This window comes from Gasterosteus aculeatus, chromosome 10, assembly GCF_964276395.1.
Source record: "Gasterosteus aculeatus chromosome 10, fGasAcu3.hap1.1, whole genome shotgun sequence".
Taxonomy (NCBI): Eukaryota; Metazoa; Chordata; class Actinopteri; order Perciformes; family Gasterosteidae; genus Gasterosteus; species Gasterosteus aculeatus.
Window position 1 is genome coordinate 14,452,978 of NC_135697.1, and position 27,297 is coordinate 14,480,274.

At 45.7% G+C, this 27,297-nt stretch overlaps 1 protein-coding gene across 2 annotated transcripts in view; it reads left to right on the plus strand.

Moving 5' to 3' along the window:
* rpl15 (ribosomal protein L15) overlaps window positions 1-27,297 on the plus strand; it is a 338,976-nt gene that overhangs the window by 183,065 nt on the left and 128,614 nt on the right. The window lies entirely within an intron of this gene.

Here is a 27,297-nt window from a genome sequence, read left to right on the forward strand (position 1 = left end):
CTACAGGCTGTGAAGCGCAACTTTTGACCACGATAAGCATTTGTAGATGAGCCCCAGAGGGCTGTGTTGTGCAGAGACTCGGAAAAGAGGAGAATGTGTGAGTCGAAGCAATAAACAAATCATGTAAAATGAAGAGAGCCTGATTAATGTGGATTCTTTCCACGCAATCGTCCACTTATTATATTGTAGAATCGTCCCCTTAAAGCAATCAGATATGCAGGAAACAGTAGAACATTTATCTTGACCTGCGCTTATATATCAGTGTGCATTTCACATTCAGCGGCAGTCGACAGCGATCGGCAGTTCTTCCGTATTTTTAATGAGAGCAGGGCCCGTGTTGGCCAAGACATTTATCTCTCGGACCCCCCGGTTATGGCGACCATTCATCAGACGGGCCCGCGTTCTCTCCAGCTGTGCCGGGGAGGCCGCCGGAGAGGCCGGCGGCGCTGTGATGTGCCGTGCGCGGAGAGAGAAAAAACCGGGAAGGGGAAAGAGAGGCGAGGAGACGCGTCAGACGACGACACGGAGCCGCTGACGAAAGGGTGAGTGTGTGGATCTGTGAGAAAGCGATGGATGCCGAGAAAGATTTAAAAAAAAAAAAAGTTTTGATAGAAGGTTTGTCACCATAGAGCCTCTCATCACATTTCAAAGGCAAATCTAAGCCCACTTTCTTTCTTTTTTTTAGCTTTTTCTGAGCTTTATCACACCAGAAAGACCCCCCCCCCCCCCAACTTCCCGCTTCACTCTGCTCGTCCTTATCATCAATCATTTCTCCTTGTCCGTCTCTCTCTCTCTCTCGCTTTCACACACATACTTAAACTGTGTTCGGAGCCCAAAGTGTTGAGGTAATGACTTACACATGTCCCCATTAAGGGCCTGGCACATGGTGGGGAACTTTCCCACCCGTCCATAATTGATATTAATCCGTGCTCTTTGGAGTGGCCCGAGGGAACGGTCGAGGGAGACGTTAACGCACGTACTGACTGTGGCACAGTCCTAGACCTTGGAGGGGAACAATTAAAGCTCTTTGGAAAATAATTATGTAATAAATTAGATTAAACCCTCTCCGAGAAAATGTGGATGAGACCAAAAATTGGCAGAAAACAAATTATGACAGAGAGAATGGAAAATGTGTTAATGTATTAATGAAAAAGTAGATTCAAATGAAATTAGCTGCACTTATACAAGTGTCAAACATGTTTTTTGTGGCAAAACATGAAAGCAGAAAATAAACCTTTTACAGCATGTGTGTATTTAAATGTATTTATCATCAAAATAATCAAGAGTTTCAGAAAAAAAAGTAAATGAACTAAGAAGCAGATATTACCAAGCATTTACATTAATAATCAGAAAGTCAAAGGTCAAACAATCCTATCATTAAACATTGGCACACTAGAAAAATGTAAAGGATAATTTCTCTCAAACAATAGTAGTCAAGTAGATCATTTGGGATTTATTTGTTCGTATAACTATCGCATAGACTAAACTTGCTAGATCAATACACACATGTAAGTTTAATGCTAGAATTACAGCAGTATTGTTTTTAAGACAACACCTTTAATACCTTACAGCCCTCTTTCTGATTAACTCATTCTGATTAACCGCATGATTATAATTCCATGTAAAGTCTCGCATTATATATATATATATATAGATAGATAAATATCCGTCACATGCAGTAAACAAAACAATGTTATCTTTGGATATTATCTGCATTTTGACCTCCTCGACCTCAGAAGCAGCATCCTCCAGACAGGCTGGTAACCACGGGGGGGGGGGGGGGGGGGGGGAGCAGCCATTACTGAAGAGAGAAAAATCCTGTGACGGGGTTATTTCAGACGCAGAGGAAGTTGCATCAGCACTAAAAGTTCCCCCTGGTTCCTTAACGTCCCTGCGGCACGACGCCGAGCCTGAGCTCCCAGCTGGGTGTCAAACACACCCTGGGGTCTACTGACTGGACGCCCGTCTGCCCTTGCTGCCTGCCTGAGAGGGGAGGAAGGGGGAGGAAGAGGAGGGGGGGAGCAGAGGGAATGTCTTACAAGGAGGTCACCAATGACCCTAAAGAAGAGTAAAACAAATGTTTGCATGGCTTGACACTACGGATTAGATCCGTTTCCCAAATGTCTTTAATAAAGTCAGGTTTGTGTAGTCAATCATCGTGCCTGCTCAACATATTAATACATCTCATCTCTTCAAGTTTGCCTGATTACAACAGAAACAAATGTAAAAGGCACTTGAATGTAATTGAAGACTAGGGCGAATAGACTGTTGGTTTAGCTTCTTAGCTAATGACTATTTAAAATGTTTAATCTTATTTGGTTAATGGCCACGCGACCAAAGCAGCAGAGAAATGTGTGGTGACTCGGCCTCGCATGCGGAGAGCGGACTTGTGGGAGAGCACACGGGGGGCCGTGATGAGAAACACCGGGGAGAATTATGGAGATGCACAGTGCACATTCACACTGACACGTTTCGAACGCCGGATATCAGCCGTCATGTGTCGTGAACACCCGGACGCGTCTTATCTCCCTCTTTGAAATCAGTGCACTCTGCAGCTTTGATGTCGGAGCAAAGCAGACACAGAAACACCTCTGGACGTGAAACCGATGTGCTGTATGTACGAATATCAGAGATGCATTTTCATTACTACGTGATAGATAAACAGATGATTCATCAGCTCAGTGTATGTTGTTTCATGTCACATGCTATCACAGAATTGAGTGCAAGAAAGACAGATTTACCTGCACGAGTTGGGAAACAAACCACCGGTTTAGCAGTTGCTAAGTTGTTAAAGGTCCAGTGGAGGTTGCTCTGACACGGGGGGGGGGGGGGGGGGTCAGGCGATAATGACCCGATTTTTTCCGTATGAGGACGAACATTTCTTTCAGACTGGAGGTTTTTCATCATTCTGTACCCTCTGGCCTTGAAGATAGATCCACTGCTGTGAGCCCTGCTGTTTTTCCACACGCTGATTGGACTACGGCACCCTGACGGCGCGGTGGCCCGCTGGAATCTCGGGATGTCTTAAATCACACGCGCACCCGCACACGCCGACCAACACACGCGCGCTGGCTTTCCGCCATGCTGATGAGCAGAAAAGTGTTGAAATGAGGGACGTGGATGAATACATTCAAATGTGTCTGTGTTTTTTCTGGAGGTTGTGTCTGAACTGCATTAGTTTTACTTTTTTTTTATTTGAAAATGGAATCTGGGCAGGTTTTTTTGATGATGTAGATTCTAATGATACATATTCAGTCAACACAACATCAAGCGGTGTAGCATTCATGTGAAACATTCTGCAATGTCCTTATTTTCAACTTATTTTAAATCTCAACAAATGGTTTTGTTTGATTTCACAACTTCTAACATTGGGACTGAGCCACTATCATTTTTTTGCATCGAACGTTTGGAGGCAATTGGAAGAGCAAATGTTTATTTTGAAAAGCTCAAGACCAACAACTTCCAAATGAAGCAGTGTTTTGTTAGATGAATATATGTTGTACATTTCTTACGTGATTCCATCTATAATTGCATTCATCCATTTTGACTTTCGGGCTGAGACAATCAGAGGCATCGACGTTTTGGACAAAGTGCATTTGGACAAACTAAATCCTCGCTGGCTGCCGGCCGGATTATTAGTATTTCAGTCCCACTCCGACCACAAGTTTCCACTTCACCGTTTTCCCCTCCAGCTGAAGCCGTTACGGGCAGCGATAAAGCCCGGGCCCGAGACTGACCCGGGGTGTCGGGACTTCTCCGGGGTCGGCCCGCTGGGTCAGGACCACCGATCGGGGGGGGGGGGGGTCTAACGACTCAGAGGCAGAGTAAAACAATGTAAACAAGAGCTTCGCTGAGCTGAGGAATGCTGCGTTTCACTCATTCATACAAACTGTTCTCTCTGAATCAGCTTCAAGCTTTATATTATTACAAATTTAACACTCTTATTATCCTGCATCAACAATATATAGACTACTTGAAGGAATTTTATTTGCAGTTTAAATATTTATATATATAATAAAGAAATATAGATATTCTGGTGTTATACTGAATGTTCTTACTGTTTGAGGACTTGCTGAAGTGTTGTATAAAATCACTTTTCTATATTATTTGAACTCACAACCCCCGATGTTCTACTAAAACATTTTTAAGCAGCTTTTAGAGGTGAATAATTAGTTGGATATCACGCCACGACATTAGTTGAGAAAGCTCTCTTTGTTCTAATACGGCTCACAAAGCCTGTGCTACATTATGTTTATGGCTTTTGATCTCCGTTCCGATAATTACAATTACGAAATCAAATTGGCTCTTTGTTCTGAGGAGTTTCACACCCTTTATTATACTGTATACATGTGATAGTTGCCCACGCACCGCCGTCCCGCCTCCCCCTTCCCACCTGTGGTGTCTCAAACTTGGCACCTTCTCCTCCATAACTAATCTTGGCTGGTATTATCGGAGCGCTTTTTCCCCCGAGCCCGGCGCCGGCTTCCTCACTCACTGATCGCTAATCAGAGCTCACGTCCCTGCTGATCTACAGTTAACCTTCGGGGCCCTCGGGGGACGCTCCTCCATCTCCTCCGCATATGGCCATTGTGGGTTTTGGGCGGCAGCCAGGGTGCCCTCTCGCGCTCACCCACCCGCCAAACGTTGGCCCCCGAACGGAGGCACAAAGGCATTTGTATGCCAGTCATGTTTCTGAGGGGCCACCGGCGCTTTAAGACTGTGGGAAAGGGGGCATTTCTCCACTGAAACTTCCCCGTTTTCACACATTCCCGAGGAGGGCATGTTGAGCTCATTATCATATTTAACTACAATGGCTCTTTGTGCAGGATACGGGATTCAGAGAGGTGCCAAATATCCTCGGGTGCATGTGCACATGTGTGATTCTGTCTTCATGTGATTTGTGTGCAAACTGAAACATAACGAGGATATCCAGTAATACGGTGCCCCATGTGGGGAACAAAACAACCTCATTTGAGAGCGCACTTCTATTGTTGTCAAAAAGCAACAACATAAATATAGTTTATATTTCATTCACACATTAACAGCTTTTGGTTGAACACAACTGTTTATACATACGTACGTACATACATTACGTATGTATATATACATATGCAATGAAGAAACAAAGACGAAGCCGCTCATTTAGCCATTATTCACATTAGATGAATCATTCATTCTGGTATCTCTTGGCCCACAAAATAAAATAAAAAAAGCCAACAATGGGTGTTTCAATCTTTCAATACCTTCAGACTTTCCACTCTGGTTTTGGCCGTCAGCCACAAATGTATTTGAAGATTTAGATCTTCATTAAAAAAACAGGTCAAAAATGTAAATTTGAACTTGATTGCAGTAGTTTTTAGAAAATGGGGCATTTGTTGTTGACATAATTCAGGATAACACTTCAAAAAAGGTGGCCATAGAAACAGTACAACAGTTTAAAGGTTATATGATGTCACTCTTTGTCTCTGCAGTGGCTGCAACAACGCCGGTGCCTTCTCGCCGCTGTAGGTCGTCACACCACAGCCAATTTTGTGCGATCCGTTGTCGCTGCTTTCTTCTGAATAGACAGCCAAGTTTGTATGAAAAGGTCATCTTTACAATGTCAAAGGTCATCTTTACAATGTCAAAATACTTCTCTAAGAGGCCCTTGGAAGTATTGAACCTGTGTTTGTGTTTTCAAAGCCATTAGCACTGCCTTTGTTGGTGTGACTGCATGTGTAATGCGGCAGGTATGTTTGAGTCAATGAGAGTGTGTGTGTGTGTGTGTGTGTGTGTGTGTGTGTGTGTGTGTGTGTGGTGGGGGGGTGTAGTGTTACACAGGAACACATTAGGAGTCAGACACTCTGGAAGTGGTGCACTCGTTTCCTATCAGGATGCTCCCAGCAGCCACACTGATCGAAGCCAACATCAACGGCATTCCCCAGCTTCCCTTCCCTCACACACACACACACACACACACACACACACATACAAACAAACACACACTCCAGTACAAGGGACAAAACATTTTTGCCTGACAAAAACAGGCAGAATCATTTGGAATCATTCTCGGAGCCCGAGAGGAGAAATTACTGCGACAGCTGCAACGCGAGGACATTATGTTTCACTACATATTCCTACTCGTAGACTGGAGATGTGGACCCCCCCCACCCCCAACCCCAACGCATCGCCCTACGTCTACACCCTCAACCCCCCCCCCCCGCCCGTCACAGAGCCGTCCTCGCCGCATGTGGCCAAACAGAAAGGGAGGGCGATTCTTCCTCTTTCGGGAAAAAAAAAAAAAAAGGTTAAAAGGGCCGTCTTTCATCAGCTCATCATCCCCAACCGCTGCATAATGTATGGGCTTGTTACTGTAATCAAAAATTCTTCTTTATTTTTTTTTTGTTTTTGCAAAGGGGGCGGGGGAGCGATGGGGGGGGGCACTGTGTAGGCAGAGCTCTCCCGCACAAACTTTTTCCCGCGAGCCCCCGGGCCTTTTCATGTGAAATGAGATACTGCTGTGATGTCCCTCGGGTATGAAGACACACACACACACACTAACACACACAAAGTTGTAGGGAAAGAACTTTGTGTACACATGCAGCACAATATCTCCAACTTCCCTCTACTCGGCTCATGAATGTTACTGTACAGACGGATTCACCATGTAAACCGGGGGGAAGCTTGTGATGGCGACGGCGTCCAGCGATCACTTGGAAACAAGTCGCAAAGCGGCGGAAGGAAGGGCGGGAACTCTGAAGGGCGGGAATGCTGCGTGTGAACGTGCAGCACGGCGGCACGGATGTGGGTGGGAATGTCGGTAAACGGGTGATGAGCACGCAGCCGTCTCACACTAACCACCGCCTCGAAATACCATCCATCCCAGCCGCGACCGCCGAGGGTAGACAGGAAGTTCTGGCGAACCGCCGATTTTGTGTTATTCAAAACCCTCGTTCGTCGACTTCAGCAGACCCCCCCCCCCCCCCCCCCTCCAACCCGCCCCTCGGCCAGTACCAGGACGATGACAGCTTCCTCTCCTGCGCGGCTACGCGTGAGCTGACCCGAGGACTGCGGCCAAACACATTCCTGCGGAGCCACCGGAGGCTCGGAGGCCGCTCTGCCTCCGTGCTTCCGGTGGTTGGGGCCGCGCTCGTGGTCAGACTGTCACATGCGACAGGATGGCAGGAGCGAGGGGGGGGGGGGTGTGGTAGAGAAATATGATGCCGCCTAACTGTGCATATAGAGAGCCCTTGTCTCAGTAACTATTCGTTGACCTTTGTGTGTGCACAATTGTCTCCTACATACAAACGTTCTCTTTTCTCCTGAACTAGAGGCTCGGTTTTAAACACCTGGTTTGCATTGTAAACTGAAACAAAACAAAAACACAAGGAAACCACCTTCGTCAACAAATACTTTTCAGGTTAGGTAATACCATCATGGTTTGGCTTAATATAATTACAAATATAATTTAAGTAATGGGCGCTGAATCACCTACAAGTTAAAGTAGATTTGGGGTTTCTTAACAGGATGCAGCCGCCTCCCCGGGGAGATTCCTTTTATCCCCAAACAACCTCGACATCCTCCCCAAGTGGACTTGGACACATGTGTTTTATGTCAAACCAGTTGGACAAGGATCTTCAGGTGACATCTCAATGTTACATGTTTGGATGAAATGGGAGAATTTCCTCACAAAAGAGCCTTGAGGTGTGCACAATATGATGTGCATCACAAACACCTCTGCCTGAAACATCATTTCCCGTCGACGTCAAACAGCTCAAAAGACCAAGTTATGTCGGCCGGTTAAGAGTGATTTTGCACTCTGAAACACTGGCTAACATCGAGGCGCACATAGATACTGATAATTGGAATAACGAAGTTATTGCAGGCGGCATTTGAACGCAAATATACAGGTAACGAGTTCAAACGGGTGCAGTTAATACAGGTGAGTGGAGAACAGGAGGACTTCCTAAACTAACAGGTCTGTGAGAGACGGAATTCTTACAAAGTCATACAATGTGATTTTCTGGATTTGTTTTACATTCCGTCACTCACAGTTGAAGAGAACCTATGATAAAACTGACAGACCTCTACATGCTTTGTAAGTGGAAAAACCTGCAAAATTGGCAGTATATATATATATATATATATATATATATATATATATATGTATGTATATATATGTATTGGCTGATATTCCTCTCCCATTGGGAGCCTTCTAGGCGCTTTAGACCTGACCTATTAACGATTCAGCCAACCGCCCTGAAGTTTATGGATAAAATAACGCCATGGAGCAGTATTCCTGTCACTGGGATGATTTCTCTCTCGCTTGTCCTCCTGAAAACAGGTGCCATCATCGGCGGATGGTAGAAGCTTCAGAGGGAAGAGAGACTGAGGGGAGATAAAGAGAGTGAAGAGGACTTTGAGTAACAGCTCATTTTTTATTTGGCAACACTTCAAATGTAGCCCGTTTACCACGTCTAGACGAGACAGCTTTCAAAGCCCGGGGAAGAGCGCTGTGTTTCCTTTTTCTCTCTTTTTTTGTACTACTATAAAAGCTATTTACTGTACGAGCAGAAGACAGACATCTCTTTTACTTTTCCACAGACGCTCCGCTGCTCCTCTACGTTGCAGATGAGTTTGTCAGATGCCTCCGTCCACCTCTCTTTTCTCTCAGCGTAACCCTCCTCCTCGCTCCTGCAGCAGTCCGTTTGAAGCTGGGAGAGAAGTGAGGCAATCTGACCCCCGTTTGATGGATAATTTGAAAAAGCCAGTGTGCGAGATCAGGGCCGAGGCGACGTTGGCTTTCTGGTGGCTGGGCTTCAGACGGCAGGTCGCACAAAAGGGACTCGTTCTCTCTCTGTGGCCTTTTAAATTCGACAGTCGGCGCGCTGAGACCGCTTATGTACTCCGACTGCCGCCACAAGCTTTCATGTGGCTCTTTGTGCCGTTTTTCTCATATTAAATGCTGCAGTGCGCTTTCTACTTCAAATGTTTGTGGTTTTACATCAGGTGCATCTTAAGCATCACTCTGCTTTCCTGCTTGATAACTGCAAGACGAACACGATTTCAACAACTCGTTATTATTACTTCTTATTGATAGGATGGAGGTATTTCGAGTGCCAGAATTCACTTATTCCATAACTGATTGCACTGAGGCATTTGATCAGATTGAACAAATGTGTGCTGTGTATTGTATTATTATTTATGCAGTATAAAGAGATAAATAATATTAATATTAGATATTTTCCTAATATTAAAATAATATTAGGAAAATGGTTGGATAAAGATTACATATGAAAAAGTCCCCAAAATTCACAATAAAAGGCTGTTAAAAAGTATAGAGTAGATACGATCGATCTAAACACACTAAAAACAACAATATATTAAAATACATTATTAATTTTAAAACAGCACAAGATTCAATTATACTTTCATAAATATAAAAAAGTAAAATAAATGCACCCTAATCTGGTTTCCACAAATGCAAAAGGTGTAGTTTTAGAAATAAAATAAAATACTGCATTCGTCATGCAGCTGTGGTGAAGCAAATATCGACCCGTGAAAATCTCCATCATATTGATTTTTGTTAGCGATTTTTAAATAAATATTTTCATTATTTTAAAATGTTTTATTAAAGAGCATAAGGGCAACGTTTTTATTTTAAAGCTGAGAAGAAAATGTTTGCTAATTTGAGGTTTTCTCACAAAGGCTGCAGCTTGCGACCAACTCTGACGGTGAAGATTGGTGAAGTCAATCTTTAAGAGTCATGCTGACATAAAAAAAAAAAGAGCCAGAGCTACAATGCCTCCAGGCTCAATTCCAGCTGGTAACTGGCTGGTGGAGTAGATCTGTGTTTTTGCAAGCCGCAGGGTGTCCTCCTCCTCCTCCTCCTCCTCCTCCTCCTTCGCCTCGCCGGCGGGCTCCTGCGCTCTATGGTGACTCGGTGCGACTGTGGCTTCCGGGGAGTGTCTGCAATGGGTGCCATCTCCCTGCGGTGCTCAGCAGAGGTCTGATGACGGGAATCGAGGGGACATGTTCGTCGTCTCCAACCGGCCATCGGTCGACATGGGTGGAGAAGGAGGGGTGGGGGGATGCTGGGAAGTGGAGGGTGGAGCGGGTGCATGGGAATGGCTCGTTCTCGTCCTCCACCGCCCAGCAGATCTGGCATATCACCAACGTTATGGCGGTAATTGATTCTCCCTGTGCCATTAGTCTCCGAGACAAAGACGCGCCAACGAGAGGGGGTTCTGTCACTTAGAGACTGGCATGGCGCCCGGCCGCACACTCGTACCAACACACAAATAGACACACGCAAAGATGTACTCGACTTACGGCGCGCACACACGCGCGTTCCTCAACGCATCGTTGGTATTACGTCGGCTGTCAAGGTCTGCAGAAGCAAAAGCTTTGCTCAAACATCTCAAACATTGTTAACGCTGAAATCTACACACCAAAAAACAAAAATCCAAATCAAAGGGAATACAAATGAGTGGTGATTTGGATTTGATATTCCTCTCTGATACTGTTGTGTTTGTGGGGTTACTGAGGTCGTGGCAGAACAGAATTCCTCCAAGAGACACACACACACACACACACACACAGAGTTAACCCACACGCACACTTGAATATGAAAAGAGATGCTCCCCAGACAAAGAGCGCCGCATGTCTTTATCTTATTAAAGTTAACGAGAGGCTGCTGTCTTCTGCCTGCAGACCAGCCCGTTGCCCCCACGCTGCCGCAGCGCCTCCGGGCCCTCTGTCGTCACAACGGTAATGTTGCCCCCTCCCTCTCCCCCCCCCCCCCCCCCCCCGGACGTCACAACGGCCATTGATGGAAAACATGACGATGCCCGCGTCAACGTCCTCGCAGTTGTCACACGAGTGCCAAACGTTGCACGCCGTCGCCATGGCAATTGTGTTTTGTCGTCCTCTCTGACGCCGCTGCTCATCACCATGGCCACGGCTGCAGCACCTGCGATACACTGAGGAAAATAGTGGGAACAAAAGAAGGTAACACCTAGAACACAAAACACACACACACAATAAGGAGTGCATCCATTGAATGCCAATTAACCACATGGAGGATAAGCGATCGGAGACAACAGCCCCTAACAGCTAATTAAAGACACGACAGCATACAATCCAGGATCACTCAGATCCGCTCGCCCGCTGCAAGATCAGTGTTCTACTGAAAGTCAAAAGGTGAGCTCTGCCTTTCAGCGTCCGCGCTAGAAGAAGGGCCGTAGACCGGTGGCGGCCCTCCATCACTCCAGCGAACCGCGCTGCCGTGCCGTATCTCGCTTTTCGAGGCCCGCTCCGACTTGGATGCTCATTTGGAGTCTGTAATTAATTGGAGCCCCTATCTTTTTTTTTCATCTATTTTTGTTTGGCTGTTGACCGACGTGTGGTCCTCTCACGCGCTCGTCTTCAGGTCGACGCGGCTCCCTAATTAAGACTCCAGAGGACGGCTAATTGCTGCTGCGTGCCTCTCGGCGGAGCAAGGGAGCCTTCTCCCGGCGCTGCCCAGAAAGAGCGCCCGAGCTCAGAGTTAAAAGGGCTTACGTAAGCTTGCGGTGAAACTATTAAACGGCAACCAACTTTTCCTCGTGAGGAACTGCCACTTGATTTAATGGGCCTCATTAAAAGTGCACATCACAGAGATCCGAGCCGCCCGCTCCAGCTTCACACGACAATGGCATAATGGTTCTGCCTCCATGCTGTCAAAGCCTAATCCTAAATACTCAACGGTGCTATTGCTCCTGCAGGACGATCCAAAATGGGCTGCGGCGTTCTGGAAAACGGAGGATTCACATCATTTGTCTTTTTTTTTTGACAAGGGGCAGAGAGGAGGAAGTAAAGGAATGTGAGCGGCGAACAGCTCGGCGTCGTTTATCGGAGGAGTCAGATGGAGGAATCTAGAGCTGAGCGAGAATACATCCGGCATAGAGCTGAAATACGGTTTTCATTGCAGTCCTTGAAACGTTTGAATGAGCCCCTTCCGACGGGGCGAGATCACATACGTGTTTGCGTTGTTTATCAGGAGACTGGCGTGGTTGAGATCTGATTAAATGTCACAAAGTAAATCCTCACATCCATCAAAAGATCCACGTGTCCATTTTAACAATCTTCTACGATTGCGCTGTGCGTGTTTCTTAGACAATATGACTTTAAGATACTATGTAAAAAAAAAAAAACGACGTCATCTTGTGGTTGTATCGTCTATCGTGGTTTTAGGGTTAGGGTTAGGGTTTTGGCCACTGCTTTTATTAACCACCAACCACCAAACATTTGACGAACATGCAGCTACATAGTGAACAAAATAAAGCTTTCACCAGTTAGTCAATTCCGACTCAAGTGGTCTCATCGCACAGCGGTTTCTACCTAAAGTATGCAAACTTTAGTCACATATTGGAAAGTAAGCAACAAACTCTTGAATGCACAGGATTGGGCAAGAGTTTATTTATCTCATGTTTAATTGAGAAATATCCACTTAAAATCAGTCTTTGAAAGGGACAGCGCTTTTAGGTTTTGGTAGCATAGCAACCACGTGATTTGCCCCCTCGGCTTAACCCCCCCATCAGCCGCTGAGTACAAAACCCTGGCTTCCTGTTTGCTTTGCTCAGAGGCTGTTGACTTTAATAATACCATTTTAAGGGCAACGTAGGTCAGGCGGCTCACCTGGTATCACAAGTCGGTACGAGCACTACGGAGGTCCTCAGCTCACGTAGGAACATGGAAGGTCCCCATGGAGCCGGTGTGGGGAGACACTTACTTAAGAGACACAATTAAGGGATGAGTAGAGCAAAGACCACCACCACCACCACCACAATGGACCCCTCAGCAGATTTACCCCCGGAACATCCCTTCCCTTCAAACACATGACTTGTGCTTCTCATGGGGGCAAAAAAAAAGCTGTAAGAGAAGAAAGCGACAGAAAAAAAACAACAAAAACAAAAATCAGGAAGAAGCTGGAAATGAGTCCAACTCATGCATAACTTCAAACACTCCATCTTCAAAGTTGCATAACATTAAAAACCGAGTCCTCCACATCAAAAACCAGCCGGCATCGAGGGGACACTGCCGAGCCGTGGCCTCGCTCTGAGGCACCACATGCACCCAGCCTCCTCGTCATCTTCATCCTTTGTCGTCCCTGGCTGTTGTCCTCGGGGTATTTATTGTGGGGGAATAGAGCATTGTGGGTAAGAGGAGGGGCCAGGTGTTAATGCACATAGTGACTTTCCGCCCTGAGAGGAAGCAGACACAACGCAGGGATCCTCGGGAGTCCTTTTAGATGTGGACCGTACAGGTGCACCTGGACCGTATAGGTACACCAGGTGCATATGGACCGTACAGGTACACCAGGTGCATATGGACCGTACAGGTACATATGGGCCGCGGGCCTGTTGGTCAATATAAGATGCAACGAATAGCATTACCGCTTTTACCATTGTTGTTATTCTACTGTATCCAACGATGTCGTTCATACGCATTGAACGTGTTTTGTGATCATTCTAATGCACTTGTGTCCGTCCTGGGGGAGGGATCCCTGCCCTGTGGCTCTCCCTGTGGTTTCTTCCTCTCTTTTTTCCCTCGCTGGTAGTTTTTCCTGTGATGGAAGGAGTCCAAGGACAGAGAATGTTGCGTGTGACCAGATTTGTAAAGCCCGTTGAGGATCATTTGTGAATCAGGATCTTGGGCTATGCAAAATGAATCCAATTAAATTATTTCCATCATGTTACATTTTAGGTCACATCTATTTGTGTGTAGAAATCTATTATGTCGATAATAAAGAGTATAGAGCAGTGAATCCCAACTGTTTGGTCTGATGTACCCAACAGCCTTGCGAGATGAAAACCAGTACGTGTTGTATACATACATGCATATGCCATACGTAAGCCTCCGCTGCATACATATAGTAACCCATCTATTATTTATTCCAGCTGCTTTTGCTCAATTTTATTATTCCTGGTTACATCAGTTTAAATTGTATTTGGACGATGTACGAATGTACATAAGCGTTTATTATAGTTATGTGTTACATAGTTATAAGCTCTGTTGTCCTTTCTCAGTGTATGTCTTTGAAATGTGTGCAAGTCTACAAAGAGGAACTAATATATTTACACAAATATTACCAATACAGCTTACTCAGCAGGAATATTTTGTGATCAGGTTGTCATCGAGAAAAGACGAGGGAACTTAAACCAGAAACCGAGCCGTGGTTAAAAAGAAAACACACACACACACACGTCGGTAATTTTCCGTCTTGGCTTTTCCCCTTCTTTGTCACTTTCAAATGCTCCTGACAAATTCTCCAATACACTGACAAACACATACAAAATCCCGCCCACGCGTTTAAACAGAAAAAAAGCTCTCGACGAGCGTACCTTTCCTCCCACATATGTTGACATACGCTCATGAACAAACTGGTAATGTTCCATCAAAGCTTATAGCGCCCATTAAAACTCAGAGACAAACATGGAGGCACGCGCGTGGTTAACGCCCACGCGCTCTTCAGCGGCGTGCCTTTCCGTCACCACAATTGCCGGTGACAATCATGTACCCCCTCAATTACACCTGGCTAATTGTTGAGATGACACATTACCATAGAGACTCACAAAGACAGGTCACACACAATATATATAAATACATTCATTATTTCAGGGGAAACGTATAGAACCACAGCTTTATCTCATAATCAGATAATGAATTATTTAAGCTTCCCTAAGCAGGCTGCGTGAACCGATGGAGATAAAGTAGAAGTTATCTTTTTTTCTTTCTTTTTTTTTTACCTCAAACATACACACACATCTTGTGCACGGTACACAGCACACACTTTGCCTGAAGGATTTTAATTTGAGATGCAGACTCCGGTGTCATAGTGAATGATATTAAAAGTCGTACCATGAATAAATCAGGAGACAGAGGACTCACCTCAGCAATGCGACGGATAAGCAAAGAGAAACCGCACGCCGGAGGAGAGGGAGTGGTGGGAGGGTGGGGGGGGGGGAGGGTCCAACGCTGACAGAGGAAAGGGCAATAAATAAAGACACTCGCATTTTTAACAATACACACTGCGCCGCTGTTCGGCGTAGGCCATTAGTTTATGGCACTTCTTAACAAGGCCGTAATTACTTTACTGCTGGATCCACGACGTACCTTCATCCGTCTTCTGATCGCTCAACAATGCTGTTTCGCGGCGGTTTCCCCCGCAGGAGTTCGCGTTCACAACGGAGGCCCTCATTTGTGACAAATCACTCCGGCGCAAAACACAGATTGAAATTGACAATTCGTCAATTCGCCGTGTGGTTTGTGACACGAGAAAGGAAAAAGCACAGCAGTGGCGGGACGTGCATCCAGAAATACTGAAGGGCCGAAAATTCATTCACTGAAAAACCTCACTTGTTGGTGAACGACTCCAGAACCACAGCTGGCGGACGGGAGAGCAACGCGTCGGACTTTCATGCCTGTGCTATCCAGGTCAATCAAGCGGAAAACCAGCTAGCCTAGCATCGCCGTACCAGGAGAATATTTCAGCAATTTAATAACGTCTTAATAAAGACATGGTGTGTTTTGCCTCGTTGCGTTGTGTATAAGGCTCATTTAAAACTCATTTGTCTTTATGTGCACATGTAGTGAAATTCAGTTTTGGTTTCCAATATTTAAACTATAAAGAATAAAAAACACAAAGGAAAAGCAATCGGATCTCTGTTACTTACACCACAAATGTCACATATTTGTTGAAAGCATAGTTGTGCATTTTAAGTTCATTTGTATTATTTCCAAGGGTTTGGTGATCAGCACCGTGAGCAAGTCTGCATGTTAAGTACAGAGCTTGGAGGTGATTAGCCCACCTTAGTGAAGAAAAGCACCGAGTGCAGGGAGAGAAAGCTAATTAGCTTTGTCCGGATTTAGTCTCATTCTCTACACAGATGTGAGATGTCGATCTTTCCATTTTCAAGCTACCGACACAAAGTATGAAATCTTATTTGCCAAAACTAATCATTTAAAGCAGTAGCCATCCTTCTATTGGGCAGAAAAAATAAATCCCGGTACTTAAACATTTCTGTTTTGATTTGTTTGTGTTATCATGGTTCAAACTATTTATTTTAGTCCACTTTGGGGCAGTGAAATAAAGTTGTAAAGACACAATTGCTTTAGCTGCTGTGGCAGACTTATTAGCAAAAAAATCCTTTTACCTCATCGTCCACCGGCTCTAGAGGAATAATATATCTGGCCATTTAGCCTCTAAATGTGTCGGCCTGCAGATTACACATCTAAAGTTTATAGTGGGTTGGTAGCTTTCCTCTGAAAAATCAGTAACTGTAGACTTTGGTCTTTCAAAAGGTTTCAAAGCTTAACGATTGGCTGGAAGATGCAAAGAAGTCCCAACGTTGTCACTATGTGTGACATATTTCACACACACATCATATTTAGTTTGCTTGACATATTGATTAATGCAGTTTTCAGCCGTCAACCAGGTTGGCTCTTCCCCGTCCACGGCTGCATGAACAAAAAGGTCTGTAAACCTAAAATGTCTTTATTTTACGTTTCCTCCACAGTCATTCTTTTGTATATATATATTAAATAAATTACCCATTTGTTTCCCATGAATAGATGATCCTAACACGGCCTCAGGGACTCGCGGCCTCGGGATGAATCGAGTTGCTCTGAACATCCCCCACCCATGAGACCCACCCAGAGCCATTCATGGGGGTCGGGGGGGACAAATGAACACAGACAAAAGAGGGGAAAATCAGCCCGCTTATATATCTGTGGGTGGGAGGCCGCCCGGATCTTGCAGCTTGGCCGAGAGGAGGGTCCACCACCGCAACCAGAGTCCCGTGTGTGTGTGTGTGTGTGTGTGTGTACATGAATATGCATGTTTGTGTATGCGTCTGTGCTGCGGTTGCCTCTGAGGGGAGACGGCGGTGCTGTCGGCAGGTTAATCCAGCCCTCAGGCTAAGCATCAAAATTTCAGATCAGGGAATCAATAATTCAGACAGCAGCTTGTCAGGATCTATCACGGAACACAGACTGAGAGGCAGCGAAGGCGCAGAGGTGATTTACAGCCTCACACAGCCGACACACAAGGGTGGAAAAAAAAACGGGAAAAAATGGTGGACGCAGACTCGCCGCGTAATTGCGCGCTCAAATCGCGGCCAGGGATACAGGCGCGGCACGCTCGGAGGGAAACATGCGCGTACACAAAGTCACGGTCGCACAAAAGCCACGCCTTGACTTCCCCAGTCAGTCCCCAGAGGAATTACGATGTGTGTGTCGGGAAACCAGTGATTGATGGTCAAAGTCACTTTTTTTTTTTTTATGATTCCCCCAAACGCAAGACACCCCTGACTAGGGGAGCGACGCGGATCCACCGGCGAGGCCTCGGAGCGCACGCCGGCCTGTTCACACGTGGCCGTCGTCAAAATCAGAGAAACGCAGCAACAAATCACGTCTTTTTCCAGTGTGCGTTGTGGGGGAGTGAGCTGGCGGGGGGTAGGAGAAATTGAGGGGTGTTTTAGCGTGTGGGTGTCTAATGGCTATCAGAGGTGACCTTCGGTGGGATCAACTGAAAACACTCGCGCACAAACACGCAAACGGGCTTCTTGAGTTTCTGTAGTTTTTTTATTTTTCCTCGTACAGACACAGGACATTAGCTCATAGAGACATCGAACTGTCAGTCAGCAGCAACGAGTACGCTCCATGCGTGTGCGCGTGTGTGTGCGTGTCAGGCAATGTGTTTCCGCATGAGGCGGCCATGAAGGGGGAGGAGCTGATGCTCAGAGACATTTTCTTGGGGGGCCGAGTGAGCTACTGCAGGCCCCCGTGACCTTGAGTTACAGAGATCGGCACTCAATATGCAGAATAGCGTGTGTGTGTGTGTGTGTGTGTGTGTGTGTGTGTGTGTGTGTGTGTGTGTCTGTGTCTATCCAACATGCAACCACGGTTGACGTTTGCCCATTTCCCGTTTCAACGTGACACCCTGTGATGTTCTGTGTGGTGTGGAGGAACTTGACTGGGGATGAACTGTATCACCCAACATTACGTTTGGTACCTTTCTGATGCTCTTGTGGTTAAATGGGTGCAAATCCCTGCAAGTGGAAAAGCCCTAAACAAAGTTTCCGCATAGTTCAGGCTGACTTTTAGTGTACTATTGCCATCTTTTTTGTCCGTTTGAATAACTGACTTCATTGTTTTGCACCAGTTTTGATACCCGACCTGTCTAAACTGACGAAGTATGAGGGAGATGAGCTGAGCGGAGATGTACACAGTGAGAGAGAGAGAGAGCCCAGTCTGACCTCACTGGGAGAGGCAGATAAAGAGATAAAAGGATAAAGAGGGATGAGAGACGAGGTGGAGGATGCAAGAGAGGAAAAGGAAGGAACAGCCTGCTCGCTTCCTGTGTTCATCTATATTTCACAGCACTTTCAATTAGTACCAGTGTGGCTGCGGAGCGGCCGAGAGAGATAAAGAGGGAGAGGTTTGCTCCAGGTCGCTGTGGCCTGGTAATGGCCTCTCTCTCTCTCCCGCTCTCTAAAGGTGTTTGTGAGCATAAAGTGTGTTTTGCTTTGCCCTGCAGCGGGGCAAAAGCTCTTGGTTTATCACATCTACATATTTCACAGGGTCTCGCACAAAAAACTGCGAGCACGGTGTAATTTATCAACAGACGCCACATGGAAGATTTTTGGGGTTTATTGGTTGGAGAAATGGGTGAAAGTGCCTCTTTTCTGCGGGGCAGAGAGTCTCAATCTATAACTCTCCCCTCCAGCCTGACGCGAGAGGAGGTCGAGTTCAAAGTACAAACAAACACCAGTTTCTGAATATTCACACGTGGGATATAAAATTCATTTTGAATAACTTTGAAAACTGTTTTGAGGTGATAGAACTATTTTAAACTATTTTTTCCACTTTATTTTATTACTTCCACTTTATTTTATTACTTGTGCACTGTTGTCTTGTCTGTCTACTGTCGCGCACTAACCGCCAAGACAAATTCCTTGTATGTTTGACATATTTTGGCTAATAAATGTTTCCTGATTCCTGATTTATGTCCTGAGTTTGCTTGATGCAGGAAGTTCTGTAATTTCGAAAAAACAAACTTTTGTTTTGTTACATTCGCACATTCACAATTTTGGGAAAAAGAAGAAATCACGTCTATTACAAAGCTGGGAAGAGATTACGCTGTGTTTTCACTACCTGCAACGAAACAAAAAGGGCCAACTGTAGGCCACAACATTTTGGACAGAATGGCGCCGGAGTAGGACGGGTTCACGCTTCGCTCTCGAGATCAGCTAAACGTTGAGTATCCACATCAACACTGAGTGCTCGCTGCACCGGTTCCACTCGGGATCATAGTGAGGAAATGAGGGTACATGTGAGGAAAGGACCGTTCCCGCTGCCTCCAGCAGCTGCCATCTAGCACCAGCTGCTCCTCCGGGGAGCCCAGGCCTACAGAGAAGGGACGCCAAGCCCCCCCCGGGCGATGCGGGTCGGCCATATGCCCGGGCTGCTGCTGCTGCCGGCACCACCGCGGCAGGGGGAAGAATGACTCCAGTGTTTTGGGGTTGAGACAGAGAGACGCACACACACTGTCGGGTCACGTGCTCGCGGGTCAAACCTCGGCCACGCCGGACGAGGAGCTCAGGCCCGCCCTCCCCAGACCCGGAGCGGAGGGGTCTGATGTCAAACACCCGCCCCCAACCCCCCCCCGCGCCGTGCCCCCTTTTAAGGAAAGCAGAGCCACAGGACACAGAGAAGAAGACGTTGCTGCGGGGAACGACGAGGAGTGACACGTGGGGAAATTAATTAACGGGGGGAGGAGAGAAGCATTGGCCTCTGGGCGGGAAGAGCGGAGGATCCGTCTGAATCGATGGAGCCGCGCTCGGCTCTCTTTGACCGGCCGGCCGACCTGCGGCGATCGGCGGGCTTATGAAAGTGTAATGAGGTGTCAATCGCCAGGCTCAACACTCCCCGCCTCTGCTTCAAGCTAGGCGGAGCTGGATGGCAGGACTGTGGTATGATAGCGCCGGCTGACACCTTGGGAGTTGCAGGGAATGGCCCCACTTTCAACAACAACAAAAAAACAACAAAAAGAGTCTGGAGGCGGACACTGTTTTGGGGGAGATGATTCCGCTGAGAGATGCAACATACCCGCCTCTCCCATTCAGAATGGAGAACAGTCAGCAGCCCTTTCTTGTGGGACGTTCGAGTTACGTCTCTCGCAACCCTCAGTTTACTAAACGCACTGTGAATTATGAGCCGGGAAAGAAAAGCTGTGATTGTCATTGTGTTTAGGTCTTCATCTCTACAGTGCTAAGTGCTTGTTGAGGTGTTTTTTTCCTCTGTGTTTCCCAGAGATCAGTCACACAGCGGCAGCTTTGGAGATGAAGTGTTGGAGGCGTTCCTTTCTGTTTTAATCCTCATGCCACTCACTTTTACTTAATCAAAAAATCACACCAATGCGTGATGTTAAAAGGGAGCTGCTTGTGGCGAAAGCTCTTCCGGACCTACTGAACACCACCATTATAAATATATGTCCGTCTATTTATGCCGCTCATGCTATTTTGAATTGTTCCCGTTAGGGACGACTGGTTCATACTGGATTCAAAATTGCGGACCCGGACTTAAGGGATTCAGAGGGAACATAAACATGCAGTCCAGGTTCAGAGATTCTTGGCACCACATTTCTTTATCCTCTTAAGTTTGACCACCAAACCACACCGTCCGTATTCATTCCCTGCAAACAGGCTCAACTGTACCGAGCCGAAGTGATCAAAGCACAAACTGCAGATTTGTGGTCGACTAAATCAGATCTTGATAAAGCGGCTTCATGAAGCTTAAGGATACGATTCACTTTGTGTACAACTGCACCTTGAGGAAACACCCCCCTCAGCATGGGATATTTCTACATTGCCTTGTTCAGCCTTCACGATTATGATGCAGTAATTCCTTTCAGCACAATGCACCCGTCTGTCCTCCTGCAGCTGCACAGGGTGTGTTCGCCCTTCCCTGGATTTTTATACACATGTCACCTTCGAACAGGACCTGCTTTTTGTGCGTGTTCAACTAAATCACAGCTCTCCGGTTATTTGACATTTCACATACATTTATCGACTTAGTTGGTAAAAAGAGAGCGCAGCTTTAAGAGGACACGAGAGATCAAACTCTCCAAGATCTGAGACTTGTAGTCACTTTAAAGTTGGATCACGAGTGAAACGCCAACAGAAATCGGTGCCGTGACGGGTGTTGGGAGAGGGGATGATGTCACTCTTGTTTGCCCAGTTTGATGTTCACCCCTCTCCGCTAACACTTTCTCTCTCGCAGCTTTTCCATCATCTGATACGGTGTTTCATTGATCTGTTTCCCCCTCCTGCTGGTTTTGGCGTCTCGACGTGGAATCAACAGGAAAAAGTCCCAGGGGCAGAAGTGGGATCGCACAGTTCAGCGTGTGTTGCAGACCAAGAAATTATACACGAGCAATTGAACAACGCGCCGTCTGACGCGAGGGAGGCAGGAACACGATGACGGAGAGCTGCTTTCTTGACGGCTACATTTACATTTTCACACACAAACATTGAGTTTTGGTGAGAGTAATGTCCTCATTGCTTACGTTAGGTTAAGGTAGCAATACCATAAGCCAAAGTATAAAAGTACTCACTATGCACAATGGGGGTTTTCAGAGGTTAATGTGACAGGAGATTATATTTTCAGATCATAATCATTGCATTTAGGGGCAAGTAACTTCTTTTTAAGCATCGCTGATTGAGCGTAAAGCAGCATTATGGGCTTGTTTTATCTCGAATGAGGATGATATGCTCACCAGTAGTGCACTGGAGCAGAAAATGCAATTGTTCCTGAAATAGGACTTTATAGGGTAAACGCGTATAAGGAGGCAGCAGATCATCAAGGATTTGCCGTTGCAATAGTCTAAAAGTCCAAATGAGGGAAGGTAAATCAGGGGAGTTAAATCCAAAGAAAGGTAGCAGGGAACAAAAACCCTGACGCGGATCCAAAAAGTTCCGTCAGGCCGAATGCAACCGTTCCTTTATATGCTTAAACCTTCCAACATCTCAGCTCCAGCGTCCATGTGTCTCATCCCACAGCTGAAGACCGTGTCCCAGCCCTCAATGCATTGAGGATTTTTGAAAAGATTCAATAAGGAAAGGAGAACCGAGTGACCAGGTGGATTATCAGAATACCCCAAATAAAGCTAATATGAGTAAATATCCTGCTGTTGGTAAAATATCCCAATCAGAGTATTGAAGACCAAGTTTACTGCATTGTTTAGAATACTTAATTTGCAAGCTAAGACTATCAGTTTTATTTGATTAAAATGTCGCTGATTTGTCCAAACCAGGAGTCCTCGAGGGAATTCGAAGGAGTCCCCCCCAAAAAAAGGGAAAAGGTCGCCTTCACGACCCAAACTGATTCATAAGAGTAAATATTCTGGTCACGTTTCGCTTCCTCTACACGGATCTTGTCCACTGAAGCTGAATCTAATAATCAATTGTGTGAACTGCAGAAAAGGACTAAAACTGAAGGATTTTTTTAAATAAAAAAAATACATTTTTCCGTACGGCTGGACACCGTAGATGAGAAGACAAACTGTCCGTAAACCAGGACCGTGGGGGGCGGTATACACGTAGTGATCCGGGGAAGTGGGAACAGGTGAGCAGGTGGCGAGGCGACTGCAGGACTAACGAGGGACAGGTGGAACCAATCAGGGCGCGGCAGACCATCAGAGCAGGTGAGAAAACACACAATAGTGGGAGGGAGGTGGTGTGAAAACAAGAGGAGAAGTTAGTTACACAACACAACAGGAAGCACTAAAACATGAATGATGTGAATAAAAGCAAAAACATAAAGCAGGGGATTATTACAGTAATATTTCCTCCTGAAATATACCAGAGAACTACTATAAAAATGTCCAATAGGTCCACCTATTAATATGTTCTTTATGAATCACCCCTCTAGATATTTTAAAGTGCACCGTTAAAACCTTAATACATTACTTTTAAAATGAAAAGATGATCCCTATGAGTAATGTGTGGGTACTTTTAAATTAAAAAGTAGAACGCAAGTGATGAGCACACCCTTTGTTTCTCCAGTGAATAATTGAAAGGAAAGGTATTGTTCAGAACCGCACTGACTGATTATTCCATTTTTCCCTTTTAAAATACGCTAATCGATCCGCATTCGTGTTCAAGACTTTGTAGTCTCCATATTTTATAGACTGGGAACTTGTGCATATGTGTTTATTTGTGTGAATTTACGTTCATTTATGTGTGATTTTACTTCATATTGTGTTAAAATTAACTCATTCAATTGTTAATTTACAGCCAACAACAGCAATTTACAACAGGTTTGTTCTTACAAACAGCTGCTAAAACACCCAGGTCTGGATCACGTCCATCCAGATGTTTCTCCTTCAGGGAGAATTTTCATATATATTCGTGGCACAACCACCTAAATACTAAAATATTACCAAATTACCAAATTACCAAAGACTCCTCACATATCTATATAACATTTGCACATTAAAGCTAATTCATTTTTAATGGCTGTTTAAGCTCTGCTTTCAATTAGCCTCTGCTGATTCAAAAGAATCCTCAATTGAACTATTGTTTTTAATAGTGAGATCAAGTTGAGTTTAGGAAGGAATGACGAAGAGGAACAATGTGATAAAAAAAAATGATATTGCTACGCTGATACAAGTCGTTATACGCCTATGCTAATTTCCTTTGTCCTTGTTTACCCGTGGATAACAGCAATAATGTTGATAAAATGTGAAACATATTTTCATAATGGCTGACCCAGACACACTTTTATGCAACACGATCTGTTTTCAAGTCCTCGCCCTCCCCCACAAAAGTGACAATCAACTTCTAGATCCATTACCTTTCAGTGTGGAATCTCACGCATTGTGTACCAAGCCTGAGTTGCGTATCGTTGAGGGGGATAATTGTTGCCTGGCGGTGGTTTGAAGTTGCTCGCTGACTGACTGGCTGCCACTGATACGTACACATACATGAACAGCAATTACCAACAAGCACATAAAGACACATAAAGAGTGAGTGACACCGATAATTAACACACGCGCAACGGTGCACTCCTCTTCTTCTTGTGCCATTTCACAGGGACCCCAGTCAGAATAATCCGTCTCCATCACGTCGACACGACGCTCCGTCTTGTGAGATTGTCACACTCACTAATTACTCTTTAAGATAATCGGCCTGTGTGGCTGAAGATGCCGCGGCGCCGCGTCTTCTCGGGGAACGGGAGGTTTTAATCTGCGGCAAGATCAGAGCTACTGGGAGGAAGAGGAGGAGGGACGGCAGGCTGATGGAGGGAGGCGGGTGGAAATGAGAAGGAATTTGGGCATCTTAACAAACTCTTAATTACGTTCTCTATCCTCTGCCGGTGGCGGGCGTAAATGGCGGTCCCCGGGGAGCCTCTGATCCACTTTCTGATCTGCAGAATTCACAGCCGAGCGGCTGATCAAAAAGATGGAGCGGCCTAGATGCTTCAAACGCACGGGACCCTTTTTTTTCTTCTTCTTCTTTCCAGCGTGGGACTCGTGGCTTGTCATTGAGCGGAAGTTTGAATTGTTGAAATTCACGCTTGGAAAAAAAAAGAGCTCAACTCCCTTTAAAGACGAGGGTAGAAAGAGAGAGAAAGAGAGAGGAACGGTGAGTGTTCAGCGCTTCCATGAATTGATAATGAGCGTTCATTCAACGCGCTGAAGGCGTTTGTCCCACATATCGGGCTGAATTCATTGGAGATGACCTCCACCCACATCCTAGTTGTTCCAATACACCAGGCGCAGCTTTGATGTTCGCCATCAGCTGAATCCCCGGAGACGCATTGCTGTAAAAAAAAAAAAAAAAGAGACCACGCAGCCGTGAGCGCACACTCGGCAGGAGGTCCCATTGGCCCCCGCGGGTCTCTGGGTGGAGTCAGGAGGCCGCCGGTGATGGATCTCGACACGTAACAGCACAATGTGTCCGCTGACCGCCGGTGTTACACTTTACATCCCCCTCGGGTGACAAGATAAACATGAAATACAGAGGGAAGATTCATGAAAAAATGAAAATTAATTGCATGTTGGGTTGTTTTTTTTTGTTTGTGTGCGTCATCGGTGGAGACAAAGATTGTTGTCTTAATGCTTTTCATGCAATGACCAAGAAATACACTGTGGATTAGCTGGTGGTCTTCCTTTAACATCGGGGTGCACATAACCTTTGAGCACAGGTGAACCATTATTTATACACAAGGTATATTAAACTGTAACGTAACGTAAATGAACAAAGCAACAAAACAACAGCATTAAATCTAGAGCATAAACACTGAAGTAAATAGGCTATATATTTATGACATTTGTGACATTTAGAATTGGCAAATGATGAAAGCAGCCCGTAGCATTATTTGTCATCCAGTCTTCATCGTTTGTGGTGTGTTATTTAGTATTAGTGCGTTAATATTACAGATTTAATTTTGCTTCTACAGGAAGCTCAAAAAACTGTTAATCAAAAATAATTAGCTAATTAGAATAACAGACCTCAGCATTGGATTGCATTATTTAGATGATCTCAAAAGGGATTACTGAAGAGTTCCCTGGGATTCAGCGGATTTCAGTGTTTTACTAAACATCGTACCCTTCAGTACACCAGCATATCTGCCCCCCCCCCCCCCCTTTGTCAGATCACACGGTTCCACACCCTGTGAAACACGGGGAGATCTGAGAGGTGCAGGAGAACACGGGGAGTTAGGGAGGAAGAGTTCATTACGATGCTTCTGTTGTGAACGCATGTGAGGTGGGAGAGAGGGAGAAAGAGGAGGGGTTTAGGTTTCTTAAGTTGCTGTCACCGTGTCTGTCAGAACAGATCCATCACGGCTGTGACACGTCAGGCTTTACATTTGCATGGAGTGCAGCAGGAACCCTTATTATGCATTCTGTCTCACAATAACCTTGCTCTCTCTACCAGATGAACCAACTAGCATCCGAGAGGCATATTTTATACCACGGCATGATGGAGAGCTGTTATTGGTTTCCCACAGTGTGTGCGCGCGCGCGTGTGTCTACTGTACGTGTGCGCGTGTGTAGCGCGCTGGCTGCCGCCATCTTCCCAGGTGTGCAGGGATCAGCCATCTTGTCAGGTGAGCTGATGCAAACAAACTGGCTTACTCTGGCTCTCTATGCAACCTCACACACAGCAATGCAGGTGAGGAGGTGAGGAGGAAACAGCCATTTACGTGTAGGTGTGTGTGTGTGTGTGTGCGTTTGTGGCACAGTATGGCGGTGCAGATGCAAGTCAGTCCCTCGGTGAGGAAGCCTCCACTGGGACAGACACAGCTGTGGCCTGGCATCGGGTTGCTAACGAGCCTTATCACACAGGCGCTCGACTAGGCACAGACACACACTAAAACACACAAACAGGCACCAATGCACACACAGACACACACACACAGTCCCAAAACAGAAGTATAGTATAGTGATACTCTTCATCATACACTCTGATGAACACACATGTGCACACGTACAAAATAAAAAAAGGGCACATACCCTGAAAAAGGTAAAAAGGATATATGTGCACGCACAGACACACACACACAGTTTATATTATCTACTATAATCACGCAAACGTGCACATGCAGCTACATACATACACATGGGCTCAATACGGATGATACATGTCAGCGCGAGCTCCCTCATACAGACCGACAAACACGAAAATATATTAAAACACACACGTTCTTCACAGAAACACGCAGGCGTCAAACTCACTTTCATCTACACACAGCAACAGACGCATGCAGCAACCCCCCCCCCCCCCCCCCCCCACACACACACACACACACACATGCAGCTAATGGTACATATTTTGTAGGTGGTTCTTATCTTTATAGTATGGGACAACCTTTAACAAAGTATGTGCAACAAAGAGTTGATTTGTGTAAAACCTCTGGACTCCCTCTCTGACTTGTGTGTTTCTTGCTCCCTTATGGATTTTATAGATTGCTTCATCTGGTTTGCTTAGTACACTTACCTGAATACACCTTTTTTAAGTATACATGTTTTCTAACCCTACGTATTGTAGTCTTACTACTTGTTATATCTCTCCACTCTTGCTACTACAAATGACACCTATCGCATTCAAGCCGCCCAGGAAGCAGGATACATCATATGTACTTTATTGGGGTTAAAACCATTTTGCCTTTGATGAAGGTTTTTCCTTTATAAGGTGTCGAATGAAACTGTTCTATGCCATTATACTCTATGAGGGAACAAGGTATTGTTTCATAGTAGCGTGTAACAAC